Genomic DNA, 9514 nt, shown 5'->3' with positions numbered 1-9514 from the left:
GCTAGCACCAGATTATATTTTTTCAATGAATACGTTGTCAACCAAACTCCAGAATGCAGTTATTGATAAAGCTTTTGGATTTTCATATTCTTTTTTGCCATTTTTCTAACTTCTTTTCAATTAAGTCCTACTGGACAAAATCAGCATTTGCTTTTATAAGTCATTATCATCAGTGTTGTGCTAGTTTACACAAACAGGTTATTCTATTGCACTCAATATCCCAATGTCACTAAATACACTTATTATTACCATTCTTTTACAGCAACATGTATGACTTCAGTAGTATTGTAAATAGCCTTTAAGCTCTACTTCATATTATCTGACCAGCTATTTCAAATATTCTCTCCCCTAGAGAAGCATCATGAGTAAAGTTAAATGACTATTAGAAATACATCCTCATCATCTCTCATTCTGATATTAAAAATGTATTTACATTAACTGCATCTTCTCCTCTTGTGGGCTTATCTGCATGATCATTCTAGTTATTGCATTCATTGTATTTTCAAAATCTAAATACTCAAGACTGATCTGGAATGAACTGGAGTTATTGTAGGGAAACATTAAGGAACTGATTTTGAACAAACAATTAATTTCAAAGAGATGAAATAGCTATTTCAATATTTTCCTCAGTTCTGCCTCTGGTATCTGATTAATAGTGCTTGTGACATTTAGAAAATGAAAGCAATCAGCTTATCAAGCAAACTGCATCTTAACTTAAAGGATGCAGCTGAGATGATACAACTGAGTTTGCTTCATACACTTTCGGACATGATGTTTATAAATTCCTCGTTCCAAGCTGCAATAGTTTCCTTTCCCAGAAGGTCATACTCAGTTGTGGGCTGTGAGGATGAGATTCACAGCAGATTTTTACATGAAGGCTAAGTGCTGACAGGTTCTTTGTTCTTTGTAGTGATTGAGGAGAAAATAGCACTCCTATGGCAAGATGCATCCCATCTATGAAAACACTTTGCCTAAGCATTTTGTCTACATCAAGGTCAGTTTGGCTCATATGTAAGAAAGTATCTTAAACAGATACTTGACTGTAACTGTTTAACATATAGTGATATTGATCTCACTGGAGTTCTTAGGACTTGCACAGAAACTAGGAACCCATGGAAGCAGGATCTGAGCACCACATTAAGTGCTGAATATCTTGACATAGAGAGGCTTCAGGGTTTCCAAGAGATGACAATCTGACTATGACAGATCTCTGCTTTCTTGATCCCCTCAAGTGGTCCCACCACAGCACTGACAGAAAAGAAACTTGTGTAAATCAATCACCTTGCTCACAGTAAGGGCAGCAGTGACCAGAGACAGGGGACAGACAGAGCAAAGCTGTTTCCCCTCATTCTCATGGAGTCAGTGATAAGCAGCTAAAGCTCTCTGCACAAAGACATACCTGCACAAAATGCCCAGAGAGATGACATGCTGTACTAGACTTTCACCAAATAAATCAAACAAACAACTCTGTGTAAAACTGTACTATATTTTTCTACGTACAGTGCAAAAAAAGATACTGAACGGACATAAAATCTTGAGCAGTTTCCTTCGGTAAAAAGTACATACACACACATACAAATACAGAGTGCACATTTTTCAATAAAACTAAACTTGACTTTTATTCTTTGACTTAGAATTTAGCATGAAATTCTATAAAGCATGCGAGAAAAGAAATAAAAGAAAGAGAAGGGTAAAAATTAATTCTTTGTGTGAGCCTCTTTCATGCCTCATGCAGATGCGTGCAAGGCTGTGCACCTTGCAGGTCTGTGCGATGACTGCAAATTGTCTCCACAGCACCATCCAGCGGCCTTTCCTTGGCTGTAAAACACCGCAGGAAACCTGCGCCTAGAAACCGCACTCAGGGCTGAAGTGTACAGCAACATAGCCATATTGTCGCCATGCTCGTTCTTCCCTCTGCCCCGCCCAGCCTCTGCCACTTCTATTCAGCCAATAATTATGGGTACAACACACTGGAGTAACTGGGGAATACAGTGGTATCTATTTATTTTAGGACAAATAGAAGCTCAATCTCTCAGAATTAATCATTAAGCAACGTTCTGGAAATCTATGCCACAAATTATCTTGCATTTCTGTTACACATAATCAAATGTGAAGTAAATTTCTGTCAGCATTTAACATCACTTTGAGAATGTAATACCAAAAATGTAGCTAAAGATTGCATTAAGTACTTTGAAATCCAGGAAGCCAATTTCATACTGTTCTGTCACACAGACAAAAGAAAAAAAAAATCAGAAAGCTACTAGAACACTCTGAAATGATAATAATAAAAACACGAGTCAATTCTCTTTATTTGTGCCTAGCTATATAAAATCATAAAAGGTATGGCAAAAGAAATTGTTTTCAATGTTAAAGGAAAGCAACTTCAATCTTGAAATATCCTTTGATATCCTCTGCCTCTCTTAATGCCATCAATATGAGCTGCCATAAAAATATATATATGGTCATTATTCTTAACTATTAATGAGTCTCAGTAGCAAGTATTGTTACAAGCAATACTTTATATATACAGATAATCCTCTTCCAGCACTTTACATTCATGAAAAGTATTTTAAAAAAATTAACTATTTTTATCCAAAATGCAGAATCAGTGCAGCATCCATTATAGGCAAACCTCTTATTGTAACTGTTGTTGCTACTTACAGGTCCTTTAATGGTTTTACAGGTATTTATGATGTCTTCCTAGATATTGAGGACAGAGTTATAATGGAGCAATAAAGAAAGGGGATTGCCATATCATAAGTAAGAAAATCAGGAACAGCACACAAAAGGTATTTACAAGGCAGGAAGAGAACTGATCTTCCATCCCCTACTTGTTCTAATATCTGTCTGCAAAATAAGTGAATTTTATATGCTCTGAGGTTCTACACAATTTCAACAAACCCCCCTCCCCCCCTCCCTCCAAGCTGAACTGTTGTCATTCTGCAGTTTTAGGAACCAGATAATTAATATCGCGTAAAAGCCATACATTTTTAAAAACTTCTCCCTTTCTCACACATTGAAAGAATTACTGATGTATTTGTCTGGTGGAGAAAGAAGAAGAATTATATTTTTTTAAAAGCTTGTGTAATTAATCTGTGATTTGAAATTAAAAAGGAATTCCAAATACAGGTTAAGGAAAAGATACATATGCTTTATCAAAATGTTAGTTAAAAAAAATACAGAAGTGATAAAGCTGCCATAAAGTACCTTTAGGACAGGAGTCAGTTGCATCGTGCCATTTAAGGCTCTATGGAGCTCCTGGACACTGGACAACTATCCCACCTGTTGCTTTAGGTGAGTTTGGACCTGCTGTAGGCTGGAGTTACACATGCTGGTCCTACATGAGCCTTTGGGGCACCTAAGGAATCTAAAAGGGTGTCTGTGGTTAGGAGGTTGAATTCCTCATTTAAAGTCCTACTGCCTCAAATCACAAGGGACACAAGCCAAAGTCCTCTGCTTGAATGCACTGGTACCTTCCTGGTTTTTATGGGACTCTATCCAAAGGGAAGAATTCCCCGTTTTCAAATGTATTTGGTCTCTTAAGCTACATATGCTTCCAAAGTTGAATCACACTGTTCAAATGGCAACTGAGAGTGCAAACAGATTGGCTGCACGTCTTTCTTAAAAGCATGAAAACTCAGTTTGCCAAAATATCATCTATAAAAAGGGTACACTAAGTTTTGGTGGAAAAAATGGTTCATTACAGATACTTAGAGAATCCTAAAGTAGAAAAAAACCCCTTACTTATAGAAAAAAAGTTCACATGTTTCAAAGATACGGATTCCACAACTTTCTCATGTGAAATCTCCCAGTATTTACCTCTTTTTATAGTTAGGAACATCCTACTTATGTACAGTTTAGGTCTTCCTTGCTAAGATGAAAAAATGACTACCACTTCTGCTTCTGGTGAATATGTTAGCTGGCACTTTAGCACTGTCTTTTTTCACAACTATAAACTATATGACATAACTCAAAGGTATCTTTTCATGGGCAGAACAAGCCCAGTTGAAATATTCCTGAGAGATCATGTTACCTTATGATCTATGACAGCCTCCCTGCAGGTTCTTTTTATACACCACTGTCAAACATGAGGTCTGAAGCTGATGTAAACTTCTGCTTATCTAGAGCAAAACAACAGTTTCTCATGTGTTACACTCCTGGTAATACATTCTGAATGTCTACTGCTTTCTTGACAATATTGCCTTTTTTTGCAACAACTTCTCATGGCTTAATCTCTCTGAGCTCCATTAAACTCTCTGAGTTCCATTAAAATCTTCAAATTTTTCCTACCAGACATCTAAGTATGTCACCACCTTCTTTTTTGAAGTGCTGTTCTCAATCCTATTATTTCAAACTCACTTTTATCAGGTCTGAGAGGCCTCCATCTTTACATTTTTCAGCTGTTTCACCCCATTAAGAGATAAAAAAATCTAGGTATATACTCTACCTGTTGAGGATCACACAAAGAATCACAGAACATTCTGAGTTGGAAGGGACCCACAAGGATCATCAAGTTCAACTCTTAAGTGAATGGCCCTTAAGTGGATCACCCTTGTGACCTTGACATCAGTAGCACCATGTAAAAATGCAGCTCCACAATTTCAAGAAGAGTTTCCTTTTTGTGTAAGACATTCAATCACCTCTTCTCCCACACTGATTTAAGGTAGACCAATCTTTTGAAACCCTGTTTTTAGTTACCTTCAAAACTTTTGATGTCTGTCTTCTCTTTTAGCGGATCATAAACACATTTTTGGTAACACAATGTTGCCTTCTCCTTTTCCTAGCCTTTCTTCCCTGAACAGCCTGTACCCTCCTCTATGAACACTCCAACCCTTTGATTTATCCTACAAAGTGTCTGTCTTGCCGATTAAGTTATAGCTTTGTTTGTGTAGCAAGACATCTCGTTCTTTCTGTTTATTCCACATGCTTAGAGATACCTAAAATGTCTGGCTAGTTGCCCTGGAATTTCGCCTCTTGTTTTCTTTTATCTCCCAATTGAAATATCCCATTTGTTTCCAAGATTTCAGGTCTTTTACAACATTATGAGCCTTATAAACACAGGTAAAGGTTCCAGCTGCTTCAGAAAATTAGAAAGGGATAATTGCTTAAGTTTACTCTTCAACAAACTTTTGTTTGCCATTGCTGTCTTATGACTTTTGTCATGCAATTCTAAGGATGATGATTCGAACATCTGATCTGTGTGTCTATAATGCTGGTATTTACATAGGAGATTTGATCTCCTATTAGAGCCAAAAGGGATGTAGTGTGGATTCAGGTGTCAAAACCTATATAATTTCACAAAATATTTGGTCTAACCTCCAGGAAAGTACAGATCACCCATAAGATAGTTTCCTTGGCAAGGTGAGGCAGGTAAAAAACTATTTTTTCACCTTCTGCAGGCATCTTGGATAGCCTTGGGAATCTGAAGCTGCACGAGGCATCTCTGCTTTGGTTTTTCCCCTCTTCAGTAGAATGCTTAGACACTATTAAGCTCATCAAGAAGTCAAAACCCACACTCAAAGCTGAGGTTTCCTCTAAGCTCCCATCACTGTATTAAGACATTTAGCAATTCAAATGCATACACTTAAATTTAGATGTCTCTACTCTAGAGCTGCATCCCACTCCAGCACTGAGTTTGATACATTAGAACTGTACCTTCCTAAAACTTCTACAGAAAGACTGACAGAAAAACCTCAAAAATGTAACACCTGAGTATTCTAACAGAATGTAAACGCTTAGTAGGAAGCACAGATATCTGAAAATAATCATGGAGGACAAAAGTTAAATGGCTTTGAAAAACACCAAAAACTTCAGTGACGTTATTCTGCTATTCATTAAAAAATTGCAAAAGAAAGCAGTGAACCTCAGTGCATCAACTGCCATCCTCTGATATCAGAAAAATAAGCTTAAGTTATTCAAAAACTCTGGCTAGGAGAAGAAAGGAGATAGAGCTTGTAGCATGTCAGTAAAATTAACAGATACGAATTCTGTAGAAGTGATAAATGTAGGCAAAGAAGTTTAATTGCTGGCCTCCAAAAACAGGAATTGTTGCAATTTAAGTAGTAATAAAATGGGATGTCTACAAAGAATTCTGCACGTTTCCAAAATAAGATGCGGAAATAAAATTAAATAGCAATTTAACTGTCAATAAAGCTAAGGGACTCGCTTACCTCTATAAAATTACAAACCCCAAATATCTTCTCACTTGAATAACTTGGAAGTCTTGAGAAAAAGTCAGAAAAGAACTTGCTTGTCATCACATGAAATTAAGGTTGAGCAAACACCAAAATTTGGTATTGGAAATTTTTTCCAGTAGTTCACTTGTGTTTGACCCATTCTATTTTTTTTACCTTTTAATGAAAACAAACTAAGAACTAAGAAAAAAAGAAATATAGTTCAAGATTCTAGTCTATCTGGCATAGAAGAACAGCTTGAGTGAAAGAGACCCAGAGCTGAGATCAGTACTTGCCTGTTTTAAGGAAAGTGTTACTATTTATACACATCCCTGGACTAATGCCTCCCTTCCCTTGCATGTTCCTCTCTCTTCACTCACAACCCTTTTGCCCCACTAAACTTTCATGAGAAACATATCTCTGCCAATAAATGTTCCATACAAAAAAGAAAGATTTCTGCTGGGGTCTCCTCCTTCTTTCACAGATTCCTTGTGTTCTTCAGTCATTCAATAAAAGGAATCTCTTTTTCTCAAGTCTTGGAAACTTGAGTTTTGTCTAATGATATTTAAGTACATAAATGGCAATACACTGAGTTATGTGAAAGAAAAGACTTAATAGTATGGAATGCTTCGTGTGGGTTGGCAAGAACAATTTACTGCTTGCAAAAAGTTCTGTCTGGGAGAAGTGCATGATCTGTAACAATAGAACCAATGGAATTAACTTGTTACAGATTTCATAAATTAGATTAATACAGAGAAAAAAATTATAATCCTTATTCTGTGTACCAGTGTAGTCTCCAAAACAAACATAGAAAAAAACCTAAACTGCAACAAGAGATATTATTGTACTGTGTGATTTCACATTTTACATCATTGCTAATGAGCAATAGATCAGTAGAAGCATATTTAAAATTACATGAAAGTAATAGAAATATGAGGAAATCTTCCTCCATTATCCAAAAATAATAAAAATTAATGCAATTAATGTTTGAAATAAATAAGATTATTTTCAATACTTTAAATTTCTTTCTTATGCATACAAATCTCCATCTTTGAAGAAAATGTCATAATGCCTTAAATATTCATACTACTAGTAAGAAAAGCTGTCATTAACACATAAAGAAAAGAAGTTGAGATACAAAAATATTATGGCACCTTTTACCTGGTACTGACTGAGAAAATATGGTTAAAATTTCTGCACTGCTTTTTCCTTTCTTCTTTGAATATAATGAGCCATCTCTCCAGGTAAGACAATTCAGCTTCACTGATTTGGGTAAATTAATACTGAATCACAGCTCCTGCAGCTGTTTTTACCTGTACCCATTAATATTAGAAGGTGAAATCAATTAGTTTTTTCTAAGTGCTCCAACTCTATCTTCTTTTTTTAAGCTGCATTTAATCTTATGTTTTTCTGCTGGGAGTAGTTTATGAAATAAAATTGAGAGATACATCCTAGTGATATTTGCACAAACTGCAGAGAGAAGGGAAAAAACCTCTCTGCTTGCTATTTTGAATATATAAGATTTGGCTGAATTGCAAATGGTCAGCACCTGGGCATGTGTCAGTAGGTGTTTTGAGGGGGATGGTGTAACATAGAGGGTAGAAACGGAGAAGATCCCAAGAGGAATGTAATTTGGTGTGACACTGTGAGCAGATTAAAGGAAGGTCCAGTCATGCTGTTACAGTATCACCCCTAAAACCTCAATATGTGATACAGGTTTCAGAGAATGTTTAATTTTTCCCCTTTTGCTTGCTCTTCTTGCCACGGTACTTACTGCTGAGAAACACTTGGCAGCTAGTACGTGTTAGGAATAAAACATACTAGCGTGCACTCAGAATGTTGCCAATATCCAGACCTGGCTGTCCCAAATCAGAGATAAAATTCTGTTTACTTAATTTTCAACTGAGTAATACCACAGAGATTTTATCTGAACATTAGTTTAATAGCAAATTACAAGACTGGCAAGATCCACGGGTTATCATATGTAAAACGCCAGAAAACATAAAGCATATTGATAGTGCTATGTTGCATTAACCCCTGCAAAGTAGAAATGTCATATTTCTTTTCACACACAAAGACAAAGGAAATACTGTTAATTATAGAGGTATTTGCTTGTGAAAAAATAAAAATTACACTCAAAACAGAAGTTGGCTTCTCAAGATCTAATAAGGAAATGCATGGGGAAAAAACCCACTCTCTGCTTGGGGAAGTACCTCTGAAAGTAACTTCCAATCTGTAGCAACACACTGCAATATCAGTAGCGCTGGTAGCCTGCACAAGGGGTACCAATACTCCAATAATAGGTAGATAAGCTCACACTACCAATTTCAATGCAATGCCATAGCCTTCATTGCAGGCTCTCTGGCTGTCTAGGGTGCTTCTACTTACCCAACTCTCTCTCCTTGCCTTTATGTGGATATGCATGTATGGGTCTACGTGTGTATACACATACATATGCATACATATGTGTGTTTACTCAAACGACTGGCTCAGCTTCCCAAAGCAGCTGCTTTTGGCATTTGATCTGTATTTGAACCAATATGAGTTCTCTCGTGTTCATTTAACATCTCTTAGCAAGAAAGATGCAGAGACCTATTATAGCCTGCCTGTATTGTGCATTGCTCAGTGGCACGAGGCTGTTTTCTGAGCAGGTCCCCAAAGGCAGTATCTTTCTGCTGAAATCTCAATGGTATCTAATTTGGGGCATGTCTAAAATACGTATGTCAGTGGTTCCCACAGCAGCCTGATGCAGAGGCTCGATGCTGCAACCGTGGAAGTTCCAGGGCAGAAGCCATCTGGCATTTTCACTGCTCAGCTTAGTGCAGATTAATTGCATCACCTCTGCTGCCCGCGGAGGTCTGGTGCCTTCGAGTAGTGTGGCTGGCGATTCCTTCACATTCGCTGTAATGGTATTTTCAGGCTCTCCTGCTTCATCAAGAGCTTCATTGCTCAATGCGCTGAAGCCTCTTCCAGGGACGCCGGTGAAAGCCTGCACTACGGATACTCTCGCTCTTGGCATTGTTTATACCCCACACCCGCCGTCCTGCGTAGCCTGGCCCCAGCGGGGCAGGCAGCAAGGGGGCTGTTGGCGGCTGGATTGTCAGTGCGCACTTTGCTGGCATTCGGCCCTTCCCGATGCTCCCCTGGGCTTATTTCAACCCCCTCCTTCCCTGGAATGCCAAGTTGGAAGCTCTTCACCCAACGAGACGGCCAAAGTCAGAAAGTGGTGGCACGCTGCCCGGCGGTGCCACGCGGGGAGCAGCCTCCCGGTGGGGAGGTGAGGCAGGGATGGGGGGGAGTGGAGGGATGGTGGACCGGGCACGGCGGGCTCTGAGTATGGT

The sequence above is a fragment of the Corapipo altera genome, unplaced genomic scaffold (assembly GCF_003945725.1).
Source record: "Corapipo altera isolate COAL_440 unplaced genomic scaffold, ASM394572v1 0, whole genome shotgun sequence".
In the NCBI taxonomy this organism is placed as follows: domain Eukaryota; kingdom Metazoa; phylum Chordata; class Aves; order Passeriformes; family Pipridae; genus Corapipo; species Corapipo altera.
This window is presented reverse-complemented; position numbering follows the sequence as displayed.